Source organism: Protopterus annectens, chromosome 11.part0 (assembly GCF_019279795.1).
Source record: "Protopterus annectens isolate FY-2018-M chromosome 11.part0, PAN1.0, whole genome shotgun sequence".
NCBI lineage: Eukaryota > Metazoa > Chordata > Ceratodontiformes > Protopteridae > Protopterus > Protopterus annectens.
The window spans coordinates 434887826-434899932 of NC_056745.1; the positions used below are offsets into that span (position 1 = coordinate 434887826).

General features: G+C 38.7%; 1 protein-coding gene across 2 annotated transcripts in view; it reads left to right on the forward strand.

Moving 5' to 3' along the window:
- DOC2A (double C2 domain alpha) overlaps positions 1-12107 on the forward strand; it is a 1042537-nt gene that overhangs the window by 928661 nt on the left and 101769 nt on the right. The gene's annotated exons all lie outside the window — the stretch shown is intronic.

A 12107-nucleotide genomic window follows, 5' to 3' on the forward strand; every position in this document is an offset into this window, starting at 1 on the left:
GAAAATTCTTTAACACCACAACAGACCCTACTCTCCAAAGAGGTGCAGGATGTCATTTTGGAGGCCAGAAGGCCATCTACTAGAAAGGCTTACTCCATAAAATGGAAAGCGGTTTTGCTTGGAATGAGAAAAAGGCCAGGATCCTAGAAAACTGAATTTGCCTCAGATATTACAGTATCTAGCTGAGCTGTTGAACAGTGGACTTTCATTTTCCTCCATCAAAATTCATGCCTCAGCCATTTCTGCAGAATACAACACTGATCCACCCTTATTCTCTCACCCACTCTTAAGACAGTTCCTCAGAGGGCTAAGAATATAAGACCTCCAAGGAAACAACCAATACCAGCCTGGGATCTTAATTACATTCTAGAAAAATTAACATTGCCTCCCTTTGAACCAGCTGCCTCAACAGATTTGCAATATTTGTCCTGGAAAACAGCTTTCCTTCTGGCCATTACCTCAGCTCGTAGGGTTTCGAACTACAAGCCCTCATGGCTGTGCAGCCCTTTCTCATCTTCCATCAGGACAGGGTTTCCCTACGAACCAACCCGTCATTTATGCCTAAGGTAGTATCCAGGGTAGCTTTAAATCAGGCCATACACTTACCTACCTTTTACCCCAATCCTCAAAACAAAGGGGAAAGGCTGCTACATTCCTTAGACATCCATAGACAGCTACGTTACTATTTGGACAGAACAAAGCCTTTCAGGAAATCAGAACAACTTTTGTGTCCTATGCTGTAGGAGCTCAAGGGAAGCCAATTTCCAAACAGACAATTTCAAAATGGATAGGCCACTGCATACGGTTTTGTTACTCCTTTCATGGCAAATCTGTTCCTACAGGCATCAGATCCCACTCCACAAGGGCCACAGCTACCTCTACAGCCTTCCTCAGAGGAGTCCCTACCAAAGATATTTTGGAGGCAGCCACTTGGAGTTCTGTGCATACCTTCACAAAACACTACCACCTGCCTTTATACTCCAAAACTAGAGCAGGCTTTGCCACTGCTGTGTTGCAGGGCATTCTGGCTCCTCCCAGTTCCACCTAGTGCCTACCACCCTGTGCGTAGCTTTGGGATTCTACCCATCTGTGATTACTGCAGCTGTATGCACGATGAACATAGTACAGTTTTGTACCTACCATAAATGTAGATGTTCGAGTGCTAATACAGCTGCAGTACAGGTTTCCCTCCCTCCTTCCCCTCTTGGTAAAGGCCTAGTGGCTAACACCTCCTCATACAACCTGATTGGGTTATCCTTCTATGGTGTATTTGCTTGCAACTACTGATTTTTGATTATATTGCATTGCATGATTATATATATAATTTATGTATTGCCTTCCTTCTGGGGGTACCTGACATCTGGGGCAAGAAAGACTGAAGAAAATGGCGTTGGCTGTGTCTTATATACCCCTGTCGCACTGACGTCAGGAAAGAAAGCGACAACAACCGACGCCGGACCTAGACTTTGGAATTCGGCCGACCGAGGACCCGCCTGATGGCAGAGAACCCATCTGTGATTACTGCAGCTGTATTAGCACTCGAACATCTACATTTATGGCAGGTACAAAACTGTACTTTCTTAATATAACATGTGTCATAAGCTTGGAGTGTAAATTCAAGGATGTGCTATTGTTTTTTGTGTATGTATATATTTACAAAATATGCAATTATTACATTTATAAGTACATATTATATTTAATTTATAAACATACTTTCTTTGCTCATTATAGCAAAGTCTGTTCTTTAAAGTGGTAAATCTTTTGTAACTACAGCCTGGTCCTTCATTAATTATGTCTTTCAATTCTGTCAATTGTGATAAAATTGTCCAGTACTTCTAAATGATACTCATAATACTAGGGGTGTTCCTATTATACGTTAATATGCATCTAAAATTGTTAGAACATCTATTTCTATTTTTATGTTTAGTTACATTTTTGTAACTTTCAGAAAATATTGGTTTAGTGTCAGACTATCTTCTATTACTTCATGTTTGAGTTGATCTAATTTGTGTGATTAATAACATCTAGAATTAAAATATTGAGTAATTTCTTCTATTTGTGTTAATATATTGGCATCTTGTGTATTCAGTCTGGCTATTCCTGTCATTTGATTTCTATCTATATTATCAAATATAAATGGCAGATGCATACTATTACGAAATAAATAGGTACTCCTTTTAACTTCATTTTTGTGCAAAGTTGTTTCTATCTGCCCCTTAGTGCTTTAAAGTTATATCTAAAACCTCAATCCTGATATAATGGGCTTTTTTCTTAACCCCCCCCCCAAAAAAAAAATTGGTTGTAGTGTATATGTAGGATATAAAATCATCTTACAAGTATAGTGGACCATCCCAAATCAAAAATAAATCATCTACAAATCTTTTGTAGAAGATTATCTGCTGAAAACATTGATTTCAGTTCTCTTAAAGAATATAGTTTTTTCCCATAAATTCATAACAATATTGACATATGTATTTGCCACAGGCATACCATTGGATAAGCTCTTTATTTATCTATAAAATTAATTTTGAAACATAAAATCATTATTAGTTAAAACTACTTCAAGCAATGTGCATATAACATTAATATTTAAAATTCTTAAAGTAGAATACTCCAGAATATATTGTCTGATGAATTCAATGCCCTCATTATTTGAAATAGACATAAAAAGTGAGTCAGTGTCCAAAGTAACAAAATAACAGTTAATTATGTTATTTGTCTTAGACTATTCAAAGAGTTGCTGAAAGAAATCAGTAGTCTTTAACTATAGTTCTTGATGTTTGTAAAACTGGTTTTAATTGATTTTTTAAGTACTTAGAAATTGACTCGGTAACCCACCCATTAGCTGATACAATTGGACATAAGGGTGAGTGATGCAGTGATTTAGGTATTTTGGGATTCTGTAAATTATCAGAATCACTACTGATGGTACTAATAAATATTCAAGAACATCTTTAGAAATTTCACTATTCAGAAACATGTCATGTGCTGTCAGATTTACTTTACTAATAATTTATGTAATGTAACTCTTAGTTATTTTTATATAATCAGTAGTATCTAACATGTTATGCATGTTATACATATATCAAGAGGCATGCATAACAAAATTTTTACCTCCCTTATCTGCAGGTTTTATGATAATATAATTATTTAAAGACAATGAATGTATTGCAGCATATTGATCACTAGTTAAGTTAGGAACACACAAAGCACATACTTGGCAAATTAATATAAAATGAAATGAAGAAGACAGTCAAATCCCCACAAAGTATTTATTAAGCTCTTTCATCCACAGGTTTCAAGGACTTCATCAGAATCTGATAAAGTCCTTGAAACCTGTGGATGAAAGCGCTTAATAAATACTGTGTGGGGATTTGACTGTCTTCTTCATTTCATTTGATATCACTAGCTAAGTTATAAAAATACTCCTTTATATTTAGTTCTATATAAACCATAAATGTCATTGTCAACAACTTTTTCAAAAGCTGAAATGATAGGATTGCTAATAGGTATAAAAGTGTTACTTCTACAAACACTGTCAGACATGTGATCACTGTTACCAAACATATGTTTTGTTTTGTTTTTTATTTTCATTCCTTTAGTTCATTACTAAAGGTGGTGTTGCATCCTTGAAGTCCAGATAGAAGACTATAATAATGCCTTATCTTTGTTTTTTTATCAGATATCCCAAACTCATGTATTCCCCATCTCTCTAGAGAAACATGAACCTTGGTTTTACCAAAAGCTGTGCTCTCTTGAAACATGAAGGGTGAAGGCTGGAGCATTGTTGAAGGTGTGCAGATCTGTAGAGTGACAGACTTGAAATGTTTGAGCATCGTACAACATACTAGACTGAGATCTCTCCCATGAAGGCATTTGTCCAGGGATATCTCAGCAGAGGATACCAAAATGGCCATACTGCTTCAGGTGATTGACACATTGTACAGTTCAACCTGCCTCACCATGTAATGAGCCTTAACTTTGCATTAATGTGAGGTGACTGCATGATCCTTCACTAATGAGACTGTCACTATCAGGTCTGCATTTCCTCATGTGAACCCAGTGGGCACTGCTCCATTCCCTGGCCGGGATTGTTTGTCTTAGATAGTCTTATGCTGAGTTCCTAAATGTGACTTCAAGCATGTGGTTCATGACTTACGGGTTGGATCCATGCCCCTTCATTCTGGAACATCCCAACATGGATGTGCTAGGTACAATAATTTATCAGATACTGGAGCTCTAGATAAGGTCTGTAGTATTTCCAACTGCCTTAAAGGAGGCCTGTGTCATCCCAGTCTTCAGAAGCTGTCCTTGGACCCTGATGTAAAATTTCCACCAAATCTGTAACTATTCCTTTCTAGGCAATTTTACTGAGAAAGCTGTCAATGACCAAGTTGTCTTTGCACACATTGAGTCCTGCCTTGCAGTTAACAGGCTCATGGATCCATACCAGTTTGGGTTTCATTCTTTCTGCAATACCAAGATATCACTTATTTGAATAGTAAATGGCTTACTGAATGCTAGAGATCAGTATGTTTACTCTGTAGTGGCCTTAATGGATCCTTCTACAGCATATGACATAAGTAACCATGGCAACCTACTTGAATGATTGTGATCATAATGTAGTTTATCTTCTTCAGACCAGAAGTGGTTTACATATTCCCTCAATGGCCATAGTTGAGCCCTTTACTCCTAAGGATGTTAATACTGTCAATGGCGGATCGCATCATGAGAAGAGGTTTAACATACCACTGTTATGCTACTAACATTGAATTTTACCTCTCATTTCCTCAGGACAAGATGGACTTAATCTATTGAAGTTAAATACATCAAAACCTGAGGCCTTGCAGTTCATGCTACTTTAAAGGATTCTTTAGCTCCACCACTCCTGCCATAAATTTCCCATGGGGAAATAAGCATGAAGTTGTGAGTAAGGTGTGACTAAGGTGTGTGATGTAAGTGTGATCAAGGACAACAGGCTGATATTTAAGGACTGAGTCACACCTATGGTGAAATCATGTTTCCATCCAAAGACTATTTCCAGGTTCAATCAACTTATCCACTCAAGCTGAGCCCTCTAAAGGTGTTCATATGCTGGTCTGTTCCTATTTGGACTACTGTAGTGCCCATTAACTGAGACTTGGGACAGCTGACCAGTTACGGGTTGCACAGAATGGTACCACTGTGAAAGCTGACCAGTTACAGATTGTCCAGAATGGTACCACTAGACTGCTTATTGGCATTACACCATTTAATGTGGAGTTTTCAGTGGCTCATGCACTGTGTTCCACATTTTCTTTAAAATCTTGGAGTTTGTATATTTACCTGCATGTGACGTGGATGCCAGTTACCTTAGGGAGTTTACAATTCAATATTGCCTGCCTCTGGCAATACTCTTTGCTGCCTAGAGGCTGCTGGTGGTTCCATGGATGCATTCTGATTTTCTGGTTGCTATTGTCTTATATATTGAACACTGGGCTTGTGGAATATACTTCAGTTGTAGCTAAGAAAGCATTCCCCAGTGGCCTTCTGCAGATCTTTAAAGACAGTTTAATTTGAGCTGCCTTTTAATGAAAGATGGTCTGATCCATTTAGGCTGCTGCATTAATGCAGTTTGCATTTATTTCATTCATCTATCCAACACTTTCTGCTTATCTATTTTTAATTACAGCTTTATTGACAGAAGTAATCTGTGCAATTATAGTTATAACATGTTTATTAGCTATTTTTAGTAGCTTACTTTTCAATTTTACTGATTTATTTAATGTAGTTTGCATTATGCCTATTAAGGGTTGTTAATGCTGCTTTGTTAAAAACATGTAAATACGGATGAGGTGGAAGACAGGAGTACTGTCAGTCCCCATTAAGCTGCACATGACCACCATGAAAACAATGAGGACCATAGCCTCAGGGCCAGCATCCTTGCTAAATCCAGGCTGGATATATCCACTGAAAGCTAAAAAGAATCATATTACTGGGGATACGGGCTTCTATGAAACAAAAGCTGCTGATGCCTCTGTATCCCACAACAGGTGGACTGTGAAGGCTAAACTCGGACCTCTGCAGTCATAAAGGTCAGACCCTTCCCTGTCAAAGATTTTCATGTCCAAACAGCAGAGCCTACAAAATGGAGGAATCTATAAAGGATGTCTTAGTATTTTGAGAGCATAGCAGAGCCTAGAGTGCTGTCATATAGCAGTACTGGATAATGCCACTGTGGTAGCTTCACCCACTGAGTTTGGTCAAATAGGGTGCCAGCAATGGTAGTCATGGACAACTGGGCTTTGAAGATCTCAAGAGAACTATCATGCATTCATTCTACAGAATGTTGCTTTTCATCCATAGTATTAGTCTGAAACTGAAGCTCTTATAGTTCTTGCCCTTAGGAATAGTGTGGAAGACACAACCACATGTTTGCCAAATTTGTCTGGAGCCCTAAACTTTCTGCCCAAGGAATGTTGATGCATGTTACCTCTTCAGGACCACTGTGGAAACAGTTACACTGTAATGGGAGTGTCTCACAGCAAACATAATATCGGCCTTTTGCAGAATTAGACCATGGTGTTGGGGAGGGTTCATGCACAACTTGAGACAAGATAGCTCCCCTCATCCCCCCTCCGCATTAGCCACTGAATCCCTTCAAATGTGGAGTCCTATGGAGGAAAGAAAGACTAATCCTTCTCATTCACATCATCAGAAAGGGGTCCAGCCCTAAAGAAGGATCCAAGTGTCGGGACTTTGTTAGACTCTTCTGTGGTCACTTGGCCTCAACAGACCCACTGACTGAAAATGTGAGAGGGATTCTGTTGTCCACCTGGTCTGAGGAAAAGCATGGAAAGAAGGGTAAAAATAAGAAGAGATGCTAGTGGAACTGGTATTGTCAGAGAGGTGGGACCCTCGAAATAACACGTATGAGACACTTAGAAGGAAAACACTGTAGTCTGGCTAGTGGTAAGGTCAACTTTCATCATGTAGTGTGGTATAGGAGCAATGCTTGGTTAAACTTAGTACTGTGTGAATACAAAAAAAAAAAACACCACCAGTGGGACAAACCTTTGAGGGCAGGGACCTACCCCACTGCTGCTGTTTGCACCGACTTGTTCACTATTGACACCTGTAATACTGACGCACGGCATGGAGACGCCTGCAAAGCCAGTGTCATATAAACAGATACATCAGGGAGGCCAGTTCTACTGGACCGCACCATTAGATTACAGAAGTCTGGTGACCAGCATCTGTTTGGAACACAGTCTATACTCAACTGAAAGAGTCAGACTCCAGCCTCTTAATATCTGCTGCTAGTAAATCATAGTCAAAGTAGAAAATATCGTCTGCTCACAGGGGAATATCTGCTGCTAGTAAATCATAGACAAAGTAGAAAATATCATCTGCTCACAGGGGAAGGGAAAGTCAGTGCAGGAGCTGGTTCTGTCATTAAGGATGATTAATGCTAACCTTGCTTCATACAATTTGTGACAATAGGAAGAAGAAAAAATATGAGATAGCCTGTGCATTTGTATAAGGTTGTAGCATGCATTTCAACTGTCCAGATTTACATAGAATGTTCAGATTTTTACCTCATATTTTTTGTCTGTTCCTCATTAAATAGGTTCATAGGTTCATAGGTTGGTACTAGGCTATCGTCCCTTGGGCCTATACAACCCTAGCCATAACAATTCCCTGACTATTTCTTCCCACAGTATTTGCTTCCCTGAACCCCTGCCTAACAGGGCAACTGACGTGATCCCCGGGGTGAATTTCCTATCTCCCATCCAATCATCAAGGTTCCTTTTGAAGAGGGCCAAAGAGGAGCTCTGCTTGACATGTATGGGCAGTCTGTTCCAGAGTCTGGGGAGTCTCTAGGTCAGGAACCTATTCCCTCCAGCATGTTTTGTTCATTGTGATGACCAGGTTTAGATCCCTGGAGCGTGTGTCTCTGAGGGATTGGGATTTCTTTAAGTGTAGCATGTCCAACAGCTCTGGGTTTGACATGGCCTTGTATGTTAAGCAGTGATCACCTCTGAGTAGACGATATGCAAAAGAGTATAGGTGGAGTTTTTTTAGACAGTCAGCATAGGGCATCTGCTTTAGGCCTGTGATTTTTTCAGTGAGGTATTTCTGTGGCTTTTCCAGTTGTTGCAGACGTCTTGAGAGGTACATACAAAACAGGGCATTGCATTGTATAATGGGTCTAATGAGGGATGAGTACAGTGGGACAATGACCTCCTTTTTTCTGGATGAAAAGCCCTTAGTGATGAGGTGTACCACATAGAAGGATTTCCTGACTGTTGTGACAATGTGGTTATCGAAGGTGAGACCACTGTCCACCTGTGTCCCTAAGTCTCTTATCACACTTTCAGTGTTTAATGTATTGACACCAATGTGGTAATTCACAGGTACATGTTTTTTCCCAAAGGGATTAACTATACATTTACTGGCACTGAGCTTGACCTCATGGCTCTTGCACCAAGCATCTGTTTCTGTAAGGCCGTTTTGTAGAATATCCACATTATTTGGGGATTCAATAATGGCTCCCAGTTTGCAGTCATCTGTGAACTTTGTTAGCCAGAGTCCCTTAGTGTTGGTCTGTACTTCAGAGAAGTAGATGCCAAACAAGAGTGGTCCCAGGACTGAACCCTGAGGTACGCCACTTGTCACTTGTCTGGAGCTGGATTTGGAGTCAGCTACTTTTACAGTGTGGGTTCTGTCAGTAAGCCAGTTGGAAACCCGAGTGATGTAGGGATTAATGCCCAGCTTAGTAAGTTTATCTATGATTTCAGAGTGGGGGATGGTGTCAAAGGCCTTAGTGAGGTCCAGATAGGCTGTGTGGATCACCTTTCCCTTGTCCACGGCTCTGGAGACTGATTTGAAGAAGTCAATCAGGTTCAGGAGACAAGATTGGCCCTTCACGAACCCAAACTGCGTGGGGTCCAGTGTTTGAAGGTTGCCAATGTCTTTGTTTATAAGTTCCATGATAATACATTCCATGGCCTTGCAGATCAAGCTCATCAGACTGATGGGGCAGTCGTTCCCTGGATCCAAGGTGGATTCCCCCTTGTGGAGTGGGATAACTGTAGCTGTGCGCCACTCAGTGGGCACAAAGCCTGAGGTTTGGCTATAATTAAACATGATGCTTAGGTGAGGTGCCAGTTCATTTTGTAGTTCATGTAGTACACAGCCTAGGATGTCGTTTGGTCCCATGGATGCTCTTCGCTTTGGAGAGTGTGTTTTTTTACCTTTGTGGCCGTTATTACTGGAATTTGGCAATCTTTTGGTATTGAGATGGGCCCTTTAGGGGGTGAGAGGGGGGTGAAGTTTGCACTGAATTGATCTGTGATTTTTGTGGTTTTCTGGCAAATCACTGAGAATTGAAGTCACTAAATAATGATGTGCATTTGAGTTTTAATCTTCAGCACTAGTTGTGGGGTATATAGCAATACGGGCACACAAACCCAGCTTGCAGTCTGGTTTCTGGTAATTTTCTCAACTTTTTGACCTCCAGAAATGAGTTAAAAAGTACAGTTATAGTTCTCATATTGATATAATTTACATTTTGGTTTCCTTTAGTAGAAGAAAAGAAATGGAATTAATTTTCTTAGGTCTCAGAGGCTCTTACTCAGTGCAAAGGAGGAGCCTATGGGGCATGCCATGATATTCTAGTGCTTTCCTCCAACTACTTATACTGTTAACTTTAAAAAGAAACTGCATTGTTTAATATTGGGCCCACAGCCCAAACATATTAAGCATCATAAATGTTTATCCCTTGATAGAATCTGCTTGCAAATTGTGCATTTATTGACAGATGTCAACACTGCAGAAATGGGCAAAAGAAAACAGGTATTATAAGAAGTAGAACCGACCCAGAAGGATCTTCTTCAGCCAAAAGAAGGCATACAAAAGTGAAAAATTCTAAGATAAAATAAGGAAATTTTTAGAAATAAAAAATGGAAAACATCCATATTGTCTCCTAATTAAAAAGCAGCCTAAGGCCACTCATTACATCTTTACTCTTTTGCTGTAGGAAAGAAATGAAGAGACAGGAGAAGTCAGTGCACTATGGGATAGAAGAGGAGAAATTAGCAGCCTGGGGAAGTGTATGTGCCAAGTCGTGCTGACACATATGACATTAAGACATGGTTCCTGCAGCCAAAATTCTAGAATAATAGAAACAGTATTTCTGCTTTAGCACTGTACTTACAAAAAGGTGGGACATGCTACATGCTAAATTAATATGGTATTATATAAAAGTTTAGCTGTTTTGCTTTCCAATGCATATAATATCTGTTTGTACATGACTGAGGAAATGTGCCAGTCAGGATTGCTCACATTTGTTCCTTCATCGGTTTTTTATATCACTAATATCACAGAAAATTCAGCACTTAATCTTTTTGTTATTAAAATATTTAGTCATTGGTGGACAACTGCAGTTCATTTTTATTGACTGTGTCTGGTTTATACTATTTATTTATAATTGCCTTTATTGGTTCCAGTGTGCCTGAGTTTTCTGTGGTTCTGGTTTATTTTAACTCAGTCTTTTCACCATTTTGTTTGTGTTATATCACTAATATGCCATGATAAAAATAGCATATGATGAGACCGTTTGACTGTGATGATAGGAAGTACTTACATCTTGGGAAATAAAATAAATTCTGGGAAATCTTATAAAGAGCATTTCTGCAGCATACAAGAACTCAAAGTGACATTATAAACCACAGCACTGATTGACTTGTTATCTGTATTCTACTCCACACATTTTCAAGAAAATGTTTTATTTATTTATTTATCTTTGTTGACTGGGAAAGTCTAACTGGTATAGATACCTTTTTTTTAGCAGAGGCCCAGGCAGAAAAGATACAGCATTTTTATACATAGACGATATACAGAATATTTAGATATTCCACATTGTATAGAATATTTTTATCCTAGTTACATATACATTTTTGCATACATAATCAACTGTAACAGATGATTAATGCTAACCTTGGATCATACAATTTGTGATTATAAGAAGAAGCGAAAATAATAGATGGCCTGTGCATTTGTATAAGGTTGTAGCATACCTCATAAAATTCAACGAACAACAAATATGAGCAGAGAAAACAGGCAAAATATATTTTATTAACGAAATAGTGAGCACTTTCATCTTGCATAATTCCAAAACTTCATCAGACAGTGCCATTACTTCCTGACTCATTTAAATAACATCATCAGGCACATGATCAACGACATCAGCCTCATAAATATTCATAAATTTCATCATAATTTTGCCTGTTTTCTCTGCTCATATTCATTGTTCGTTGAATTTTACAGGGTTTGTGTGTTTCCTGTTGTTGGTTTGCATTAGTTGTAGCATACCTTTCAACTGTCCAGATTTCCACAGAAAGTTTAGATTTTTACTCATATTTTTGGTCTGTTCCTCATTAAATTTGTGGTTTTCTGGCAAATCACTGAGGATTGGTCACTAAATAATGAGATGCATTTGAGTTGTAGACTTCAGATCCTTCAGAACACATATTCTGTTCGTTTAGCAACTTTCTAAGTTTATAACAGCAATATTTAAAATCTGTTCCTAGTTTTGGGACTTTGTCTCCCCTTTGTTTTAGACTTTGCCCAAATTTCTTGGGCTAAGAGGTTGACAGGTATGGGTTGTAGCAGAAAGGAGTACATAGGAATATAAATCTGCCTATGTCACAAGTGATAATCCAATAAAGGTGTTTGAAAAAAAAGCAACTATGAGGCAATGCTGAAGAAAAAGGAAGACAACGGCTGACACTTGGGTTGAAATCAGTAAATAGTGGAAAGACAGGATTAAGTAAGAGTAGGTAGTTAAGAAATGTAACTAGTTAAATGTTTACAGTACTAGATAGAAGGGGAAAGTGTACTAATCACATGGAAATTTAGTACAGAGCAGCTATAATTTTGTCAGAGGTATCACAGCTTGTATTTTTTCTGGATCAGAAATTAACCAATTTACTATTCACTAAGATCTTGTACAAAGACAGCATATGTAAAGTGCAGCCAGTAAGCAGCAAAATAAATAAAGAAAGAAAGAAAAATAAAAGGGGTCACAACAGAACTATTTCAGTTATTAGCACAGCCAGCTCACT